The sequence below is a fragment of the Haliotis rufescens genome, unplaced genomic scaffold (assembly GCF_023055435.1).
Source record: "Haliotis rufescens isolate VD_foot unplaced genomic scaffold, xgHalRufe1.0.p SCAF_4, whole genome shotgun sequence".
In the NCBI taxonomy this organism is placed as follows: Eukaryota; Metazoa; Mollusca; class Gastropoda; order Lepetellida; family Haliotidae; genus Haliotis; species Haliotis rufescens.
In genome coordinates, this window is record NW_025964112.1 from 55,789,751 (window position 1) to 55,808,695 (window position 18,945).

At 42.5% G+C, this 18,945-nt stretch overlaps 1 protein-coding gene across 2 annotated transcripts in view; it reads left to right on the forward strand.

The window, feature by feature from the left end:
• LOC124114760 (inositol-trisphosphate 3-kinase homolog) overlaps nt 1–18,945 on the forward strand; it is an 84,852-nt gene that overhangs the window by 1,766 nt on the left and 64,141 nt on the right. The window contains exon 1 of one of the 2 annotated variants that reach the window (XM_046475559.2): nt 3,612–3,627. The exons of the other annotated variant lie outside the window; for it this stretch is intronic. The gene's annotated coding sequence lies outside the window, so the exon portion shown is untranslated. Of the gene's footprint in view, nt 1–3,611; nt 3,628–18,945 lie in introns of those variants that run through there. 2 annotated transcript variants of the gene reach the window in all.

Below are 18,945 nucleotides of genomic sequence, written 5' to 3' on the forward strand. Positions count from 1 at the left end.
GCCGAGTACCTCTGTCATACAGTCACATCTTTGACAGTCCATTTATGTGTTTTTCATCTCTTTCATTTTGGATTTCGATAAACATACGTCATGAAATGTTTAACTGTCATGAGAACATATCCAAAAACTTGAAAAACTATTACCATTTGCATATATATCCTCTACGTCCTGTCATCGAAGCCCTACAGAGAGCTCGCGATACGGTCACTTTGTGTTTAAAACTATCATGTCTTGCATGTCACTGGTGCAGTTGTAGTAGTATATCTATATAATTATGCAAGACAATACGTATGGCACACCGAAAGGCTTGCACGAAGCATGCCTGGTCTTATTTGAGAATAAGTGTGTGATTACAAACAAGAGAAAAGTCTGGTCACATGATAAGCCCGTCCCCCGAACCCACACACGTTGCTATGTGGTGCATTATTTTTTAATGCAACATTAAAACCTCACCTCACCTCACCTCGACTCACCTCACCACACCTCACCTCACCTCACCTCACCTCACCTCACCTCACCTCACCTCACCTCACCTCACCTCACCTCACCTCACCTCACCTCACCTCACCTCACCTCACCTCACCTCACCTCACCTCACCTCACCTTATAGATTTGTAAAAGAAGTGCCCGTACCAGAGAAAGCCAGCTGACAAAAAAAATGTTAAAAGCTAAGGTCTGAGTCAAATATTTACCCAAACAAATTTATTTTGTAATAGTTAAGAATAAATATCTATAAAATATTCAAAATCAAAGGATTTAAGGTTGAATGCAATGTAGTCTTTTGATAACTATTTGTCATACATATTTGTCTCATGCCACATACTTTTCACAATGCAGTTGCTTTCTGATCAGTGCCACATTAAACAAAGATTTGATAGTTTATCAAATTTGGCAACATCTAGTTGGACTGAGGTCACATGTGACCTGGCCCAGGGACAGGCTGACTTAAAAGTGGAACAAATGTTGATGGAGTTCAGGTCAGTTGGTAAACAGGTCATATGTCAGGTCCCAGATCTGTCAGTATTCAAGGATTCAGGTCAATAGTGATTGATGTCATCAGTTTGGGAGGAGTGTGTAGACGTACCATATTTGCCATATTGCCCCTTGTTCCAATAAGCCCTCCCAAGCTAGACTTTTCTTTTTGTTGTTTTTATAAGCACCACTTACTGAGACAAAAGTTTACTTGACAGTCCATATTTTGTTGTGTACACACAGATGTGTGTCTAGTACACACAAATGTTAAGATTGGACGCAGAAAAGAATACGCAGCGCCCTGAGGGATGCTCAGTCATATTCATTGTACCTACAGCACATCAAGAGGAGTAATGGGTGTCTTGCTTCATCCATCAATCATGACCACTGTCCACATTATTATTGAGTGATTCCAGGCTCTCAAGGGCGGTCGGGTAGCCTAGTGGTTAAAGCGTTCGCTCGTTACGCCCAAGACCCGGGTTTCCATTCCCGACATGGGTACAATGTGTGAAGCCCATTTCTGGTGTCCCCCGCCTTGATATTGCTGGAATATTGCTAAAAGCGGCGTCAAAACCATACTCACTCACTCATTTTGTAAGTCAAGGTAAAACCTTGGTGTATATCATTTTATAGAAACAGAGTTGAAGAGAGGATATATATTTGGTCACTATTATCAAGAATGTTTTCGTTTCATATACGCTTGATCTCTGAAAATAAATATAAGTTGTTTATGTTTTTGATAAGTGTCCCCCTTTGTCAATTTTCTATGTGACCGGGGCACTTATATTGATTTGAGAAACTTTTCATTTGTTGATTCGGGTCACTTGTCTTTAAAATGGGGTCAAAGTTCTTATGATCATGGCTTCCTACGTCTAAAGGAGAGAGCGCACATCAGAGACCACCTTTTGTTAAGAAGATTCCAGTTTGAATTTGTTTTGTTAACTTGGTCTCATATCAGACTTTGTGGCTGATAAAATCAAAGATGTTTTGATAAGTTGATTTATGAAGATAATATTTTGCAGGGGTAAGTCGGTGACAGAACCTAGATGACAAGGAGTCGTGTTTATTCACACAGGGATTTGCTTGGTTCTCTCCATTGTTATGTCCAGGGACGCCCAGTAATAGATCTTTGGAGTCCAAGACATGGGGCTCAGTAGGGGACCCTGTGGACTGATACTTCACAGTTCAATCAGTTTGGCCTTCACTCTATGAAGGTTCATACTCCAGTGAACTCACACAAAGCATGCAAAGTGAAAGTGAATTCTTAATCATTAAAAATAAGTGTGCGCTTCAGTCACTTGGAAAATATTTAAACCGTGCCGGTACGATTTTAACTGTGCCATTATCACGAAAATACAAGGAATTCTGAACCCTGTCATGCAGTTGTGAATCCCACAAGACTCGCTATGTAAATTTTATGTCCAATCTCAATTACAGTAAACTACGTTTATAACAAACACGCTTATAACGAACTGGCGGATATAACGAACATTTTTTTTGGTCCCGTCCATTTGCTGTATATATGTTGTATATATCTTTATAACGAACTACGGTTATAACTAACTAAAATTTGTGGTCCTTTGAGTTCGTTATAACCGTAGTTTACTGGAGTACCATACTCGCTGTATTAAGCACCCCCTAACCGTCTTGCAAACCAGTCTGCCGGTAATTGTTGGCACCCCTATAAAACCAGAACATTCACATGACAGACCATATCTTCTTGAGTACATATTTTTACAGAAAACAGAAGTGCAAATGGGGTATACACTTGCCTTGTAACTATGATCAAAAAGGTTTTAGCTGCATCAGCGTTTGAGCTAAAAAGATGTTCGTTCAATGTGCACTCCCTTTTGTTATTGTTGCGAATGCGGTATGCATGTAGGATTCAATATATTTTGTGTGTGGTAAAACCCTTTGTATTCCTGCACTCAAGGTTCAAATGAGGTTATACCACAGGTGTTAAAACTGTTTGCACTGTCTTTAAAAATAATACTGTCAGTGAACATAGTGAGTGTTCATATATATATGCAGACAGTAAATGTGGCGCCTTGAAAATTAATTTCCTATTTGACACTGTTGACTGAAATAGCCCATCCCCCCACGGCCCCACCCCCACCCTCCACCCTGAAATCTTGTCATTTCTGCTGAAAGCAATGGGCTCATGGATGTTTGTTTGTTGTAACATGACACACTAAGAAATATTCAATTTATGTGATGGCACCTAGTAGATAGTCAAATCTGGACCAGACTATCCAGTGATTGATATAATAAACAATTATCCGGCCCATCCGGGTACGATGACACTCTATCAATGAAGTCACTGATCCTGCCAATTCTAACCAAGAATCATTAAATTTTGTAAAAAGTTTAATCCAAATTTTTAGAAATCATTCATGGCATACTGTAAATGTAGTTTTGTTTCATTTGAAAAAAACATAGCTACATTTTTCTATTAACTGTGTAAACTGATATACAAAGTATGCAAACTTCCTGGTGTAGCTATTAATGAATGTAAAAGATTCAGTTGTTGCTAGCGAGAGGAAGATTTCATGGCATGGTTGTCTGAGAGAGTCTGTTCCCGGTTGGGGGTATGCCTAGATGTGACAGAGAGTTGCTCCACTTGGCGATATTCCAGCTGTAAAGACAGACATCAAGGTGATTACCATTTAGAATACATAGTTCACAGACAAGTATGTAACTATGATACGTGCATAAATTTTAAAGCCTTTGTTGGTTTTAGTTGGCACTTGTCGGAATCCAATGGGTGGGCATGTTACTTGGTTGATTGTATGTCATCAAAACCCAATGGTGGGGATCATTGCTTATACCTATTTGCAGGCTAGTGTCATATAGCTGGAGTATTGCCGCCTGTGGTGTGGTGGTCCCTGATACTTTATTGCGTGTCGTAAGAGGCAGCCGAATTAGATCGGGTGATCAGGCTCTATGACTTGTTTCATCCATCATACAACTGGGTGGGACGGTATTCACAATATCAACCACTAGTTTATCTGACCCAGATTTTTTATTTAAGAGTTGTTTTTGTTTGTTTATTGTTTAACGCCGCACTCAGCAATATTTCAGCTATATGACGGCGGTCTGTAAAATAATCGAGTCTGAACCAGACAATCCAGTGATTGACATCATCAGCATCGATCCACGCAATTGGGATTGATGACATGTATCTACCAAGTCAGCGAGCCTGACCACCCGACCCCGTTAGTCGCCTTTTACGACAAGCATAGTCGCCTTTTACGGCAAGTATGGGTTGCTGAAGACCTATTCTACCCCGGAATCTTCCTGTTTTTTGTATTTAAGACAGGAATATTGCTGCCTGTGTTATAAAACACAAACAAACCAAACAATGAGTGTAGTATTCTCCTGAAATAGTCATTAAATAAATGTATCAGAATGTATCTGTATGATTTAATGATTAATGCCATGTAGGTATAAATATATACCGTATTCAACGTAATAAGCACCCAGGGCGCTCTCAAATTAGAAATAGGGGGCACTAGCTTATTAGAATATTATTTTGGTTAAATGGAGTTAAATTGAGTTAATGGATAAATTTTGTGGTTTATATGAAATGTTTATAAACATCATTATATTTTTTCAGAATTTAATTGCCCATAATTAAGGGTGCATATAACACACGAGTGTGTATTATACGCGAATAAATAAGTCTTGTGCACATTGATCAATCGGAAGGGGTGTTACTTGGGATTGTTCACTAGCCAGTATGTTAGCAAATATCACCGTGAGCGCTTATTAGAGCGGTGCGCTTATTACGTCGAATACGGTATATATGTAACCAACAGACAGAGAGGAGACATAAAGGGCACTTGCACACATATAACACTACTAGCCTTGGAAATGTGCAGGCGGCTATTTTGGCATCTACCCGAGGCAAGAGAGTTAACTGACTATAAAAGTCCAATTTCCACCCTTGCCAAACTAGGCTGGTATTTTGGAGTTAGATTTTGGCTGGACTAACAAGCCTATGCATAGTCCAATCAGAATCGCACAATGAAATCGAAATATGGTTTGTAAACTGTCATGCAGATGTCGGTCGATTGCAGGGTGCAAAGCATGTGCACCGCCAACTGTGTGTAAACAGATATTTTCGAAATGTTTTCATGTCTTTAATCAAGGTGATTTGATGAACTTTGCGATGTAAGATCCGTTTTATCACAATATAGATCTTGATTATCAATCAGATTGTCTTCACTGGGCGTGGCCATTTTGTTTGAAGCAAATGCAAGTGATACGAGGGGTTGAATCTGATTGGTCCATAGGAGAGGCATAGAAGGGACATAACTCTACATAGCCACTGCTGGAGCCTAGGAATTCCAGCCTAGTTCAGCAAAGGGGGAAACTGGACTTTTATAGTCAGTTAACTCTCTTGCCTCGGGAAGATGCTATTTTGGTTGCTTTTTTAGTAGTGTTGGGAAACGCTTCAGTGATCGCTATCAATCATTCAGTCATTTTGGTTGCCAAGGGGTCTGGGTCATTGAATCCTAAAAACATAGCCCTCCATTACTTATAAATGAGGTTCTTCAGCCCTGTTCTTCTGAAACATACTTTACTTTCACATGGGTTACTGTACAAAGAGTGGGTGAGTGAGTAAGGAACAGCTTCTATACTTATAGGAGAGGTGCAGTGGAAAGTTTGTTTTTGAAATGTGTATTTTCTGAAAAAATATGATTTTCTTCATGTTTTGAACTTAGACATATGTTGGCGTCGCAGTTCGGGGTATTAGTATGCCCTGCTCAATTTGTTCTTTTTTGGCTTTGCATCAGAATGATCATTGGCTATTTGATAAATCATGGATACCCGTTATGACCAGTGTGCTATATTTGTTATTGAATACTCTTGGTTAATATCCAATATTTAGATTTCAAAACATGAACCTATTTTGTATTGAGTTTGTCTTAGATAACTTTCCTTTGCCTAATATGACTGCAGATGATATCACTTAACAGAGTGAGTGAGTGAGTTGGGTTTAACGCTGCTTTTAACAGTATTACAGTTATATCACGGCGTGTCAGCTTAACGTAGGAGGAAAGCCCCAAGTGATGCAGATCTCAGATGTTTACCACTTCGTTGAAACACACGAGCACAGGTATGGTGCTGACAAATCTAGAAACATAATTGAGTCGAACCAGGATTCGAACCCACAATCATAGGTTTTTGGCGTGTCCAAGGGACGCAACTCTGCACAGTGATTCGCTGCGCCTTAGACGACTGGGCCACCCATGCCCCATTTAATAGAGAAATTCCCACGGAATTCAAAACTGTGAAGTGTATTTGTGTTATCTTGAGTTTGGTGGAACTTCAAAGTGAGATTTGGAAAGGAGGGAAATATATGTCCCCGTAGCATCCAGACAACCTACGAGGCACTCATAGCGCTGAGATTGTCGTAAAGGTGTTGTATCGAGAAAGATCTTAGCTAAGTCTATTCTCGAAGCTGTTTTAGCGCTTAGTCAAGTTTATGACACAAATTAAGTATGGGTCTACTGTGTCATTTCTGACTACAAGACTGAGTGGCTTCCACTTGTCCTTTCAAAAAACACTAGAAAACATGTTACAAACATCGTATGTACCAATGATGATTTATGTCGATAACAGAGCATGACAGTCATTCCATACAAAATATTATGTAAATCAATATACCTTTTTTGTATATTTCAGTTGTAACACTAGCAACATGTTTGTTTGCTATCGCTATGACCATGACCTTTTCAGTTAATTTATATATCGAGAGTGGGAGTGGTTTCCCTTTGAGTCCAATGATCAAGCTCCTTCCCACTGAGTAGACACCTTCGTTACACCTCCAGTTTCATAGCTACTGTATTGAGAGCTCCGTGAACGGATCTTCACGATGTATGATCTCTAAGGCGATTATGTTTGTCGTAAGAGGCGATCGGGTGGTCAGGCTTACTGACTTGGTTGATGCATGTCATTGATCTCAATTGCTGGATCGATGCTCATGATATCAATCACTGGATTGTCTGGTCTGGACTTGATTATTTTACAAACCGCCGTCATATAGTTGGAATATTGCTGAGTGGGGTGTTAAACAACAAACAAACAAACAAACAAACAAACGTTTGCGTCTAATGTCCTAATGGTATGAGAACCTTATTGATTACGTATGGCTAGATGCCAAGCTGTTTGAAGTACTATTACAAAACAAGAGATAAAAGAAAACAATTCAGATGTATTGTTTCAGTGTTGTGTAAGAAATACTTCACTTCATTTGTAGACAGAAACCACAGTGATTTTGTAGATAGCAAACCGACCATCATGTGGTCAGGTTGTAGTGAAATGATTACAAGTCCTGTCTACTACACCTGCTGACGTACCTTCTGACGTTATCGTACAGATATCCTTTGATCTTGACGTAGAGAGGCCTGACAGAGAGGCAATATTTAGATTTTAAAACATGAACCTAAGTTGTTATGAGTTTGTTTTCGATAACTTTGCTTTGCCTAAAATGACTGCAGATGATATCACTTAACAGAGAAGTTGAATTCAAAAACTGTGAAGTGTATTTGTGTGCGTGTTATCTTGAGTTTTGTTGAACTTCAAAGTGAGATTTGAAAAGGAGGGAAATATATGTCTCTCTGGCATCCAGACAACCTATGAAGCACTCATAGAAAATCCTTATACCGTTGCTTGACAGCGGTATAAGGATCTATACCAAAACGTCGCCTTTACAGTAAATAAAGAAGTTGTTATCCATAAATTATCTCTACTTAATGATCATTTTGTATGACTTTCAAAGACAATTTGTCATTAGATGCTTAAATGTATGAGGAATTCAGGGATGTATGTAGGGTACTGAGAGTGAAGTAGTAGGAATCTTATAACCGGCATCAGCAAAATGTGATTTTGTAAACAATATCCAATATATTTCCAAAACATGCTTCTGAAAGGGATTTTTGGGTATTATATATACCCCAGACCTAAAAGGGTGCGGGTAAATAGTTATACCAAGGAATTCCGTCCTCCTGAGGACATTTCTTATGTGCAACATGTTACTTGAAACTGCAGCATAGATTCTTCTCAAACTTGGTGAACACTTTCTAAGCCAAAAGGAGGGGTGCAGTGCGAAGTTTGATTTCAATATTTGGATTTTCTGAGAAAATATTTTCGGCTATTTATTTAGAGAGGCATCGTATGGGAATAAAATATCAGATATTTGAGATTGCAATAATATTATTTTGAATTCACAGTCATAACATCTTCAAGGATATTTCCTCAAAGTTTGTGATACGATCTGTCTGTCTTCAACATGTGGTCCAGTCGTCTAAGGCGCCACAATTCGCTGTGCAGGGTTGTTGCGTCCCTTGGGCGAGCCAGAAACCTATGATTGTGGGTTCGAATCCCGGTTCTCCCCGATTATGTTAGTTCCTCCTGATCTATGAAGTGAGAACTGAAGTAGTTCAGCACATTACATGTCCAGAAGAAACAGGGTAGGGTGGCCCGGGTGTCTAAGGCGCCGCAATTCGCTGTGCAGAGTTGCATCTCTTGGACACGCCAGAAACCTATGATTGTGGGTTCGAATCCTGGTTCTCCTCGATTATGTTTCCAGGTTTGTCAGCACCTTACCCGTGCTCGTGGGTTTCGCCAAAGTGGTAAACGTCTGAGACCTGCATCATTTCAGGCTTTCTTCCCACATTTAGCTGACACGCTGTGATATAACTGGAATACTGTTAAAAGTGGCGTTAAACCCAACTCACTCACTCACTCACTAGCCTCGGGATAGTTATCACACACTGCAGTCTGAAATATTATCGTTAAGGGTATCAGTTGAATGATCTCACAAGTTATTGTTTGAGATAACATTGTTCAGTTCGTAGGTTAAGCAGTGCAGTTCTGTCGTCCTAGCTGTGTTTTCATATTATTTTGAACCTATAGTACGTTAGGTCTTTAAAGGCATTTAGAAGTGATACACATAAGGAAGATTTATGGATCTCAATTTCTTTATCATGAGGAACAAAACGTTTCGGGGTACATGCTTACTCCTTCATTATGACAGGTGATTATTTGATGAAGGAGTAAGCTCCAAAATGTTGTGTTCCTCACAATAAAGATTTTGACATCCATAAATTGTGTTCCTTATAGTACGTTGCAGGTGTTTTAATAAATGAATTAAAATGAAGTTTAAATTATAATATGTACTTTTTATAATGGCAACATTACAACGTCCCTGAAGTCTAGATGCGACATTGTGTATGCAACACTCCCTCAAAGCAAAATCAGCATTGCGAGTTGTCACAAGCTTGCGATCATCACGACATCTTTACGTATACCGTATTCAACGTAATAAGCGGCCAGGGCGCTCTCAAAATTAGAATTAGGGGGTGCTTATTAGAATATTATTTTGAGTTGAAAGATCGTAAATTTTGTGGTTTATGCTAACAGCCTGAAGTGTTTACATACGACAGATATATTTTTCAAGAATTTAATTGCCCATTATTAAGGGTGATATAACACACGAGTGCGTATTAAACACGAATAAAAAAAGTCTTGTGTACATTGATCAATCGGAAGGGGTGCTGATTGGGATTGTTTACTAGCCAATATATTAGGAAATATCGCCGTGGGCGCTTATTGGAGCGGGGCGCTTATTACGTCGAATACGGTATATATTTCTGTTATGTTCTTGCAATTTTTCTCACAACTTTCTTTCAAATTTATATTAATCTTCATTGCTTGCTAGATCTATATATAAAGGACAAGTGTGCAACAATATTATCCTTTTTTGATCAATTGTAAATAACTATGACATGAATAAACCACCCTCAAGCTTAAATTTGTGTCATAAATAAGATAATGTTGCTATTGGTTTAAGACAGCTTCAAGAATAGTTCTTTTGGCACTCATAATTTTAGTCGTAAGTCGCTGAGATTCGTCGTAGCTAAGACATCTTCGTAAACAGGCCACCAAGGAGTTAAACTCACTCACTCAAGCATTGATCACTATGAGGAAAATGTAGATTATAAAGTTATGGGAGATTGTGATTTAAAGCCATATTGCTATCTGATTGTTTCATGAACAGGTCATACTGTTTCAAACAAACATTTGTTGAGCCTGTTACAGTGTAAAGTAAACATCATGCATGAGATATGAACTAGATACAACTGTATTGATTCTCGTTGTTCAGTTGGTAGGTTTCATATAGTGCCGTTACTTTACAATGGAATTTAAGCTTACAGATCCTCTCATGTAAGTCTTTACGTAAGCTACATGATTGATCCGCACTGATGACATGCAGGGGCTAGTCACTGCACCGATTACCCTGGGACTATCTGAACAGAGAGTACAAACGGAGGCATGATTTTACATTGTCACCATAGGGATATCGGACCAGGATGTGATGGTGTAGGGACATCAGGAAGTGGATGTCAGTCTCAAGTTTAGATGTAGCTCGCTATCTGACAGTGTGAGTTCATTACAAACCAACATAGATAATTGTCAGCAGGAACATCTAATGATGTTGCATATTACATCAGGGGCAGCGGAGTAGTCTAGTGGGTAGAGCGTCAGTTTGTCATGCTGAAGGCAGGGTTTGATATCCACATGGGTAAATGTGGCTTGAAATATGCTCACTTACAAACTTCTTTTACATTCAACCATGAGACATGCAGTGGTGATACATAGTATTAGATTATATTCTACTTTATTTTTTCTCTAGTGTGTGAGGGACTGATCGTGTGTGTGTGTGTGTGTGTGTGTGTGTGTGTGTGTGTGTGTGTGTGTGTGTGTGTGTGTGTGATGTGTGTGTGATGTGTGTGTGATGTGTGTTGTGTGATTTGTAGGACTGTATCAGCTTTCGGAACCCACCCATTTTATGGAACAATTTTTTCATGGTACAAGTTACATTTTTAATGGTCCCTTCCAAGTCCCCAAATAATGTTCAAATTTATAACTTTTTATTTGAAAAAATAGAACTGTGTCATTATGTATCAGAACTAATTATTATTTTTTCACATGGCTAGTTTTATTTTTTTTGCTCGATAAAGCTCTTGAAATAACTGGAAAAGAAAATATATGAACAAAAGGAATTTGGAAAAAAGAAATCAGCACTTTTAATGAAAAGTACGCTGTTTCTTAGATTCAAGATATGCTCATTTGTTTAAATATTCTTTTTGTGTGAAAATCTTACACCGTCAAGTCTACTGAAACAGATGCAGCTGCTATTAGGTGATGCTGCATGTGTTGGGATGCTGCAACAAATCCCCCACTCCCTGGACGTCCAGTAGCTAGTGTTGTGTGGGATTCAGCTGATGACCACCTCAGACTAGGTACTTCTGTAGGTGATGATGTGAGTGCTGTAGGCAAACAAACATGCCCATTGAGTGTATTATGTTGAACGCTCCCTGCTCGGCACACAGTCATGAGCGCTTAGGCGTTTGACGCATCAAATAATTGTGTGTTACATACGTCACAACAAGGCTATTTTCATTGATGTACGTTATATGCACTTTTTTATTCAAATCCGTGTTAAACTATTGGGAATTGTTTTCAGTTTTTGCTGTCTTTAACTGATAAATTGCTTTTTAAATTAAAAGAAACCTGGCATAAAAATTAGATACATTTTTCCTGGATTATTACTTTAGATAACTTTTCATTTTAACCCCCTTTCTTCCACATGTAACAATGTTAACAATGGTGGTCAGGTTCATTGACTTGGCTGGTGGTCAGGTTCATTGGCTTGGCTGGTGGTCAGGTTCATTGACTTGGCTGGTGGTCAGGTTCATTGACTTGGTTGGTGGTCAGGTTCATTGACTTGGCTGTTGGTCAGGTTCATTGACTTGGCTGATGGTCAGGTTCATTGACCTGGCTGGTGGTCAGGTTCATTGGCTTGGCTGGTGGTCAGGTTCATTGACTTGGCTGGTGGTCAGGTTCATTGACTTGTCTGGTGGTCAGGTTCATTGACTTGGCTGTTGGTCAGGTTCATTGACTTGGCTGATGGTCAGGTTCATTGACCTGGCTGGTGGTCAGGTTCATTGGCTTGGCTGGTGGTCAGGTTCATTGACTTGGCTGGTGGTCAGGTTCATTGACTTGGTTGGTGGTCAGGTTCATTGACTTGGCTGGTGGTCAGGTTCATTGGCTTGGCTGGTGGTCAGGTTCATTGACTTGGCTGGTGGTCAGGTTCATTGGCTTGGCTGGTGGTCAGGTTCATTGGCTTGGCTGGTGGTCAGGTTCATTGACTTGGCTGGTGGTCAGGTTCATTGACTTGGCTGGTGGTCAGGTTCATTGACTTGGCTGGTGGTCAGGTTCATTGACTTGGCTGGTGGTCAGGTTCATTGGCTTGGCTGGTGGTCAGGTTCATTGACTTGGCTGGTGGTCAGGTTCATTGACTTGGCTGGTGGTCAGGTTCATTGACTTGGCTGGTGGTCAGGTTCATTGACTTGGCTGGTGGTCAGGTTCATTGACTTGGCTGGTGGTCAGGTTCATTGGCTTGGCTGGTGGTCAGGTTCATTGACTTGGCTGGTGGTCAGGTTCATTGACTTGGCTGGTGGTCAGGTTCATTGACTTGGCTGGTGGTCAGGTTCATTGACTTGGCTGGTGGTCAGGTTCATTGACTTGGCTGGTGGTCAGGTTCATTGGCTTGGCTGGTGGTCAGGTTCATTGACTTGGCTGGTGGTCAGGTTCATTGACTTGGCTGGTGGTCAGGTCCATTGACTTGGCTGGTGGTCAGGTTCATTGACTTAGCTGGTGGTCAGGTTCATTGACTTGGCTGGTGGTCAGGTTCATTGACTTGGCTGGTGGTCAGGTTCATTGACTTGGCTGGTGGTCAGGTTCATTGGCTTGGCTGGTGGTCAGGTTCATTGACTTGGCTGGTGGTCAGGTTCATTGACTTGGCTGGTGGTCAGGTCCATTGACTTGGCTGGTGGTCAGGTTCATTGACTTGGCTGGTGGTCAGGTTCATTGACTTAGCTGGTGGTCAGGTTCATTGACTTGGCTGTTGGTCAGGTTCATTGACTTGGCTGGTGGTCAGGTTCATTGACTTGGCTGGTGGTCAGGTTCATTGACTTGGCTGGTGGTCAGGTTCATTGACTTGGCTGGTGGTCAGGTTCATTGGCTTGGCTGGTGGTCAGGTTCATTGACTTGGCTGGTGGTCAGGTTCATTGACTTGGCTGGTGGTCAGGTCCATTGACTTGGCTGGTGGTCAGGTTCATTGACTTAGCTGGTGGTCAGGTTCATTGACTTGGCTGTTGGTCAGGTTCATTGACTTGGCTGGTGGTCAGGTTCATTGACTTGGCTGGTGGTCAGGTTCATTGACTTGACTGGTGGCCAGGTTCATTGACTTGGCTGGTGGTCAGGTTCATTGACTTGGCTGGTGGTCAGGTTCATTGACTTAGCTGATGGTCAGGTTCATTGACTTGGCTGTTGGTCAGGACTATTGACTTGGCTGGTGGTCAAGTTCATTGACTTGGCTGGTGGTCAGGTCTATTGACTTGGCTGTTGGTCAGGTTCATTGACTTGGCTGGTGGTCAGGTTCATTGACTTGGCTGGTGGTCAAGTTCATTGACTTGGCTGGTGGTCAGGTCTATTGACTTGGCTGTTGGTCAGGACTATTGACTTGGCTGGTGGTCAGGTTCATTGACTTGGCTGGTGGTCAGGTTCATTGACTTGGTTGGTGGTCAGGACTAAGCTGGTGGTCAGGTTCATTGACTTGGCTGGTGGTCAGGTTCATTGACTTGGCTGGTGGTCAGGTTCATTGACTTGGCTGTTGGTCAAGTTCATTGACTTGACTGGTGGTCCAGTTCATTGACTTGGCTGTTGGTCAGGTTCATTGACTTGGCTGTTGGTCAAGTTCATTGACTTGGCTGTTGGTCAGGTTCATTGACTTGGCTGGTGGTCAGGTTCATTGACTTGGCTGGTGGTCAGGTTCATTGACTTGTCTGGTGGTCAGGTTCATTGACTTGACTGGTGGTCAGGTTCATTGACTTGGCTGGTGGTCAGGTTCATTGACTTGGTTGGTGGTCAGGTTCATTGACTTGGCTGGTGGTCAAGTTCATTGACTTGGCTGGTGGTCAGGTCTATTGACTTGGCTGTTGGTCAGGTTCATTGGCTTGGCTGGTGGTCAGGTTCATTGACTTGGCTGGTGGTCAGGTTCATTGACTTGGTTGGTGGTCAGGTTCATTGACTTGGCTGTTGGTCAGGTTCATTGACTTGGCTGATGGTCAGGTTCATTGACCTGGCTGGTGGTCAGGTCCATTGACTTGGCTGGTGGTCAGGTCCATTGACTTGGCTGGTGGTCAGGTTCATTGACTTGTCTGGTGGTCAGGTTCATTGACTTGGCTGGTGGTCAGGTTCATTGACTTGTCTGGTGGTCAGGTTCATTGACTTGGCTGGTGGTCAGGTTCATTGACTTGGCTGATGGTCAGGTTCATTGACTTGGCTGTTGGTCAGGTTCATTGACTTGGCTGGTGGTCAAGTTCATTGACTTGGCTGGTGGTCAGGTCTATTGACTTGGCTGGTGGTCAGGTTCATTGACTTGGCTGGTGGTCAGGTTCATTGACTTGGTTGTTGGTCAGGTTCATTGACTTGGCTGGTGGTCAGGTTCATTGACTTGGTTGGTGGTCAGGACTAAGCTGGTGGTCAGGTTCATTGACTTGGCTGGTGGTCAGGTTCATTGACTTGGCTAGTGGTCAGGTTCATTGACTTGGCTGTTGGTCAAGTTCATTGACTTGACTGGTGGTCCAGTTCATTGACTTGGCTGTTGGTCAGGTTCATTGACTTGGCTGTTGGTCAAGTTCATTGACTTGGCTGTTGGTCAGGTTCATTGACTTGGCTGGTGGTCAGGTTCATTGACTTGGCTGGTGGTCAGGTTCATTGACTTGTCTGGTGGTCAGGTTCATTGACTTGACTGGTGGTCAGGTTCATTGACTTGGCTGGTGGTCAGGTTCATTGACTTGGTTGGTGGTCAGGTTCATTGACTTGGCTGGTGGTCAAGTTCATTGACTTGGCTGGTGGTCAGGTCTATTGACTTGGCTGTTGGTCAGGTTCATTGGCTTGGCTGGTGGTCAGGTTCATTGACTTGGCTGGTGGTCAGGTTCATTGACTTGGTTGGTGGTCAGGTTCATTGACTTGGCTGTTGGTCAGGTTCATTGACTTGGCTGATGGTCAGGTTCATTGACCTGGCTGGTGGTCAGGTCCATTGACTTGGCTGGTGGTCAGGTCCATTGACTTGGCTGGTGGTCAGGTTCATTGACTTGTCTGGTGGTCAGGTTCATTGACTTGGCTGGTGGTCAGGTTCATTGACTTGTCTGGTGGTCAGGTTCATTGACTTGGCTGGTGGTCAGGTTCATTGACTTGGCTGATGGTCAGGTTCATTGACTTGGCTGTTGGTCAGGTTCATTGACTTGGCTGGTGGTCAAGTTCATTGACTTGGCTGGTGGTCAGGTCTATTGACTTGGCTGGTGGTCAGGTTCATTGACTTGGCTGGTGGTCAGGTTCATTGACTTGGTTGTTGGTCAGGTTCATTGACTTGTCTGGTGGTCAGGTTCATTGACTTGGTTGGTGGTCAGGTTCATTGACTTGGCTGGTGGTCAGGTTCATTGACTTGGCTGGTGGTCAGGTTCATTGACTTGGCTGGTGGTCAGGTTCATTGACTTGGCTGATGGTCAGGTTCATTGACTTGGCTGTTGGTCAGGTTCATTGACTTGGCTGTTGGTCAAGTTCATTGACTTGACTGGTGGTCCAGTTCATTGACTTGGCTGTTGGTCAGGTTCATTGACTTGGCCGTTGGTCAAGTTCATTGACTTGACTGGTGGTCCAGTTCATTGACTTGGCTGTTGGTCAGGTTCATTGACTTGGCTGGTGGTCAGGTTCATTGACTTGTCTGGTGGTCAGGTTCATTGACTTGACTGGTGGTCAGGTTCATTGACTTGGCTGGTGGTCAGGTTCATTGACTTGGTTGGTGGTCAGGTTCATTGACTTGGCTGGTGGTCAGGTTCATTGACTTGGTTGGTGGTCAGGTTCATTGACTTTGCTGGTGGTCAGGTCCATTGACTTGGCTGGTGGTCAGGTTCATTGACTTGGCTGATGGTCAGGTTCATTGACTTAGCTGGTGGTCAGGTTCATTGACTTTGCTGGTGGTCAGGTTCATTGACTTGGTTGGTGGTCAGGTTCATTGACTTGGCTGGTGGTCAGGTTCATTGACTTGGTTGGTGGTCAGGTTCATTGACTTTGCTGGTGGTGAGGTTCATTGACTTTGCTGGTGGTGAGGTTCATTGGCTTGGCTGGTGGTCAGGTTCATTGGCTTGGCTGGTGGTCAGGTTCATTGACTTTGCTGGTGGTCAGGTCCATTGACTTAGCTGGTGGTCAGGTTCATTGACTTGGCTGGTGGTCAGGTTCATTGACTTGGCTGGTGGTCAGGTTCATTGACTTGGTTGTTGGTCAGGACTAAGCTGATGGTCAGGTTCATTGACTTGGCTGATGGTCAGGTTCATTGACTTAGCTGGTGGTCAGGTTCATTGACTTGGCTGGTGGTCAGGTTCATTGACTTGGCTGGTGGTCAGGTTCATTGACTTGGCTGGTGGTCAGGACTAAGCTGGTGGTCAGGTTCATTGACTTGGCTGGTGGTCAGGTTCATTGACTTGGCTGATGGTCGGGTTCATTGACTTGGCTGGTGGTCAGGTTCATTGACTTGGCTGGTTGTCAGGTTCATTGACTTGGCTGGTGGTCAGGTTCATTGACTTGGCTGGTGGTCAGGACAAAGCTGTTGGTCAGGTTCATTGACTTGGTTGGTGGTCAGGTTCATTGACTTGGCTGGTGGTCAGGTTCATTGACTTGGCTGGTGGTCAGGTTCATTGACTTGGCTGGTGGTCAGGTTCATTGACTTGGTTGGTGGTCAGGTTCATTGACTTGGCTGTTGGTCAGGTTCATTGACTTGGCTGATGGTCAGGTTCATTGACTTGGCTGGTGGTCAGGTTCATTGACTTGGCTGGTGGTCAGGTCCATTGACTTGGCTGGTGGTCAGGTTCATTGACTTGGCTGGTGGTCAGGTTCATTGACTTGGCTGATGGTCGGGTTCATTGACTTGGCTGTTGGTCAGGTTCATTGACTTGGCTGTTGGTCAAGTTCATTGACTTGACTGGTGGTCCAGTTCATTGACTTGGCTGGTGGTCAGGTTCATTGACTTGGTTGGTGGTCAGGTTCATTGACTTGGCTGGTGGTCAGGTTCATTGACTTGGCTGGTGGTCAGGTTCATTGACTTGGCTGGTGGTTATCTACATCTGGCCCAAACGACCATAAATCTGGCCCAAACTGCCTTACATCATGCCCCTTCCCCCCCAAAAAAAATACATCTGACCCAAATGGACATATAAATGACCCCAACAGACATACATCTGCCCCAAACTGCCATACATCTGCCCCAAACTGCAATACATCGGGCCCAAACTATAATACATCGGGCCCAAACGGGTAATGTTAGAGCTTGCCAAAATACATGGACCCAGAAAGGGTGTTGAATGAATTCCCCAAAAGACCAAAATGGCCGAGCTGCTTGATGAAGTGGGATGTCCCTGCTATGTTTGATGAAGGGACTATAGGAGGGTATGTATAGAATCTATGACGCACAAGCTGATTGTTTCACCGAACAAGTAAGGTCAGGTTTGTTAGTATTTCTCAGTGTGCAATGTCAGCCAGGTGATAGATAAGGGACATGTTCTCTCTATCTACACACTTGCAGTGAGCAGCCAGCCCTACCAAGGTAAACACACTCCATCCATTGTATACATAAAGCATAGAAGAGTCTCATAATAAGCGTCACTGAATGTTGAGTAAAGTACGTCCTTAACAAACATTGCCTTTTGGTTTGGTTTTATGAGATTTATTGCAGTCTTATTCACTCACAGGAACATTCTTATTGGAGATGCTGCTGTTTTGTATCTCTGTGGTTGGTGTAGAGAACTCATTTACTTGTTTTTCATGTTAAGTGGAAACAAATGTTCTGATTTTCAAGACAAATGGTTTTTTTGTTGGTATGCATGGCTTATTTTAGACTGACATTTCCATGGAATAGTGGTGTATTGTTTATGCAGTGTTGTCTTGTGTTTTAAATGAATGTTAAAAAAATCACGATAACAGTACACTATCGGCTACTTTACATTTCTTTCCAAAATGTTCACCATTAGCTCAACTGGTAGAAGAGCACCTGTTCTAAGGAACTGGCATCTGGCATCATCTACTGTTGTTTTGTCCATCTACCTTTTTTGTGGGAAGATACAACTGGGATTCTGAAACCTGAATTTCTCTGGGCATCTCTTAACTTTGATTGAGTAATTCCAATCTGTATATATTAAAAATCCTTATTAATGACCACAATGCACCAATTTATGCCCATTTTGACATTTAATTCCCACTGTAAATTTAGTGAATGATAATTGAGGCTGCAAGGCTGAGTCTATCTCTGTATGGCCCAGTCTATGATTTTGAAAGGCCACTGTGACAGCCACATTGAAAATCTGTGTTTCTTCCATTTCCCATCTATTTGTAAATTTATCCTTGTGGGAATTGGGCTGTCAGGGCACTTATCCAAATATTTAATGGTTAAATGAATTAGTTTGGTGGTCTAGCGGATAGAGTGTCTACCCAGCTAGTGGAAGGCTGGTTGTTCGAACCCTGGCCGCGTTATAGCAAATGCTGTTTACTTGTTGTTACCCTGCTACTTGTTGTTACCCTGCTACTTGTTGTTACCCTGCTACTTGTTGTTACCCTGTCTGGCACTGACATTTAGGGGATAAAACAAGGACTCAGTATACTGTGTCTGAGTGGGGTATCCAAGTTAGACTGCAGCATGGTGTCTGAGTAGGCTAGCACTATATATACCGTATTCGACGTAATAAGCGCCCCGCTCTAATAAGCACCCACGGCAATATTTGCCAATATATTGGCTCGTGAACAATCCCAATTTGCACCCTTTCCGATTAATCAATGTACACAATT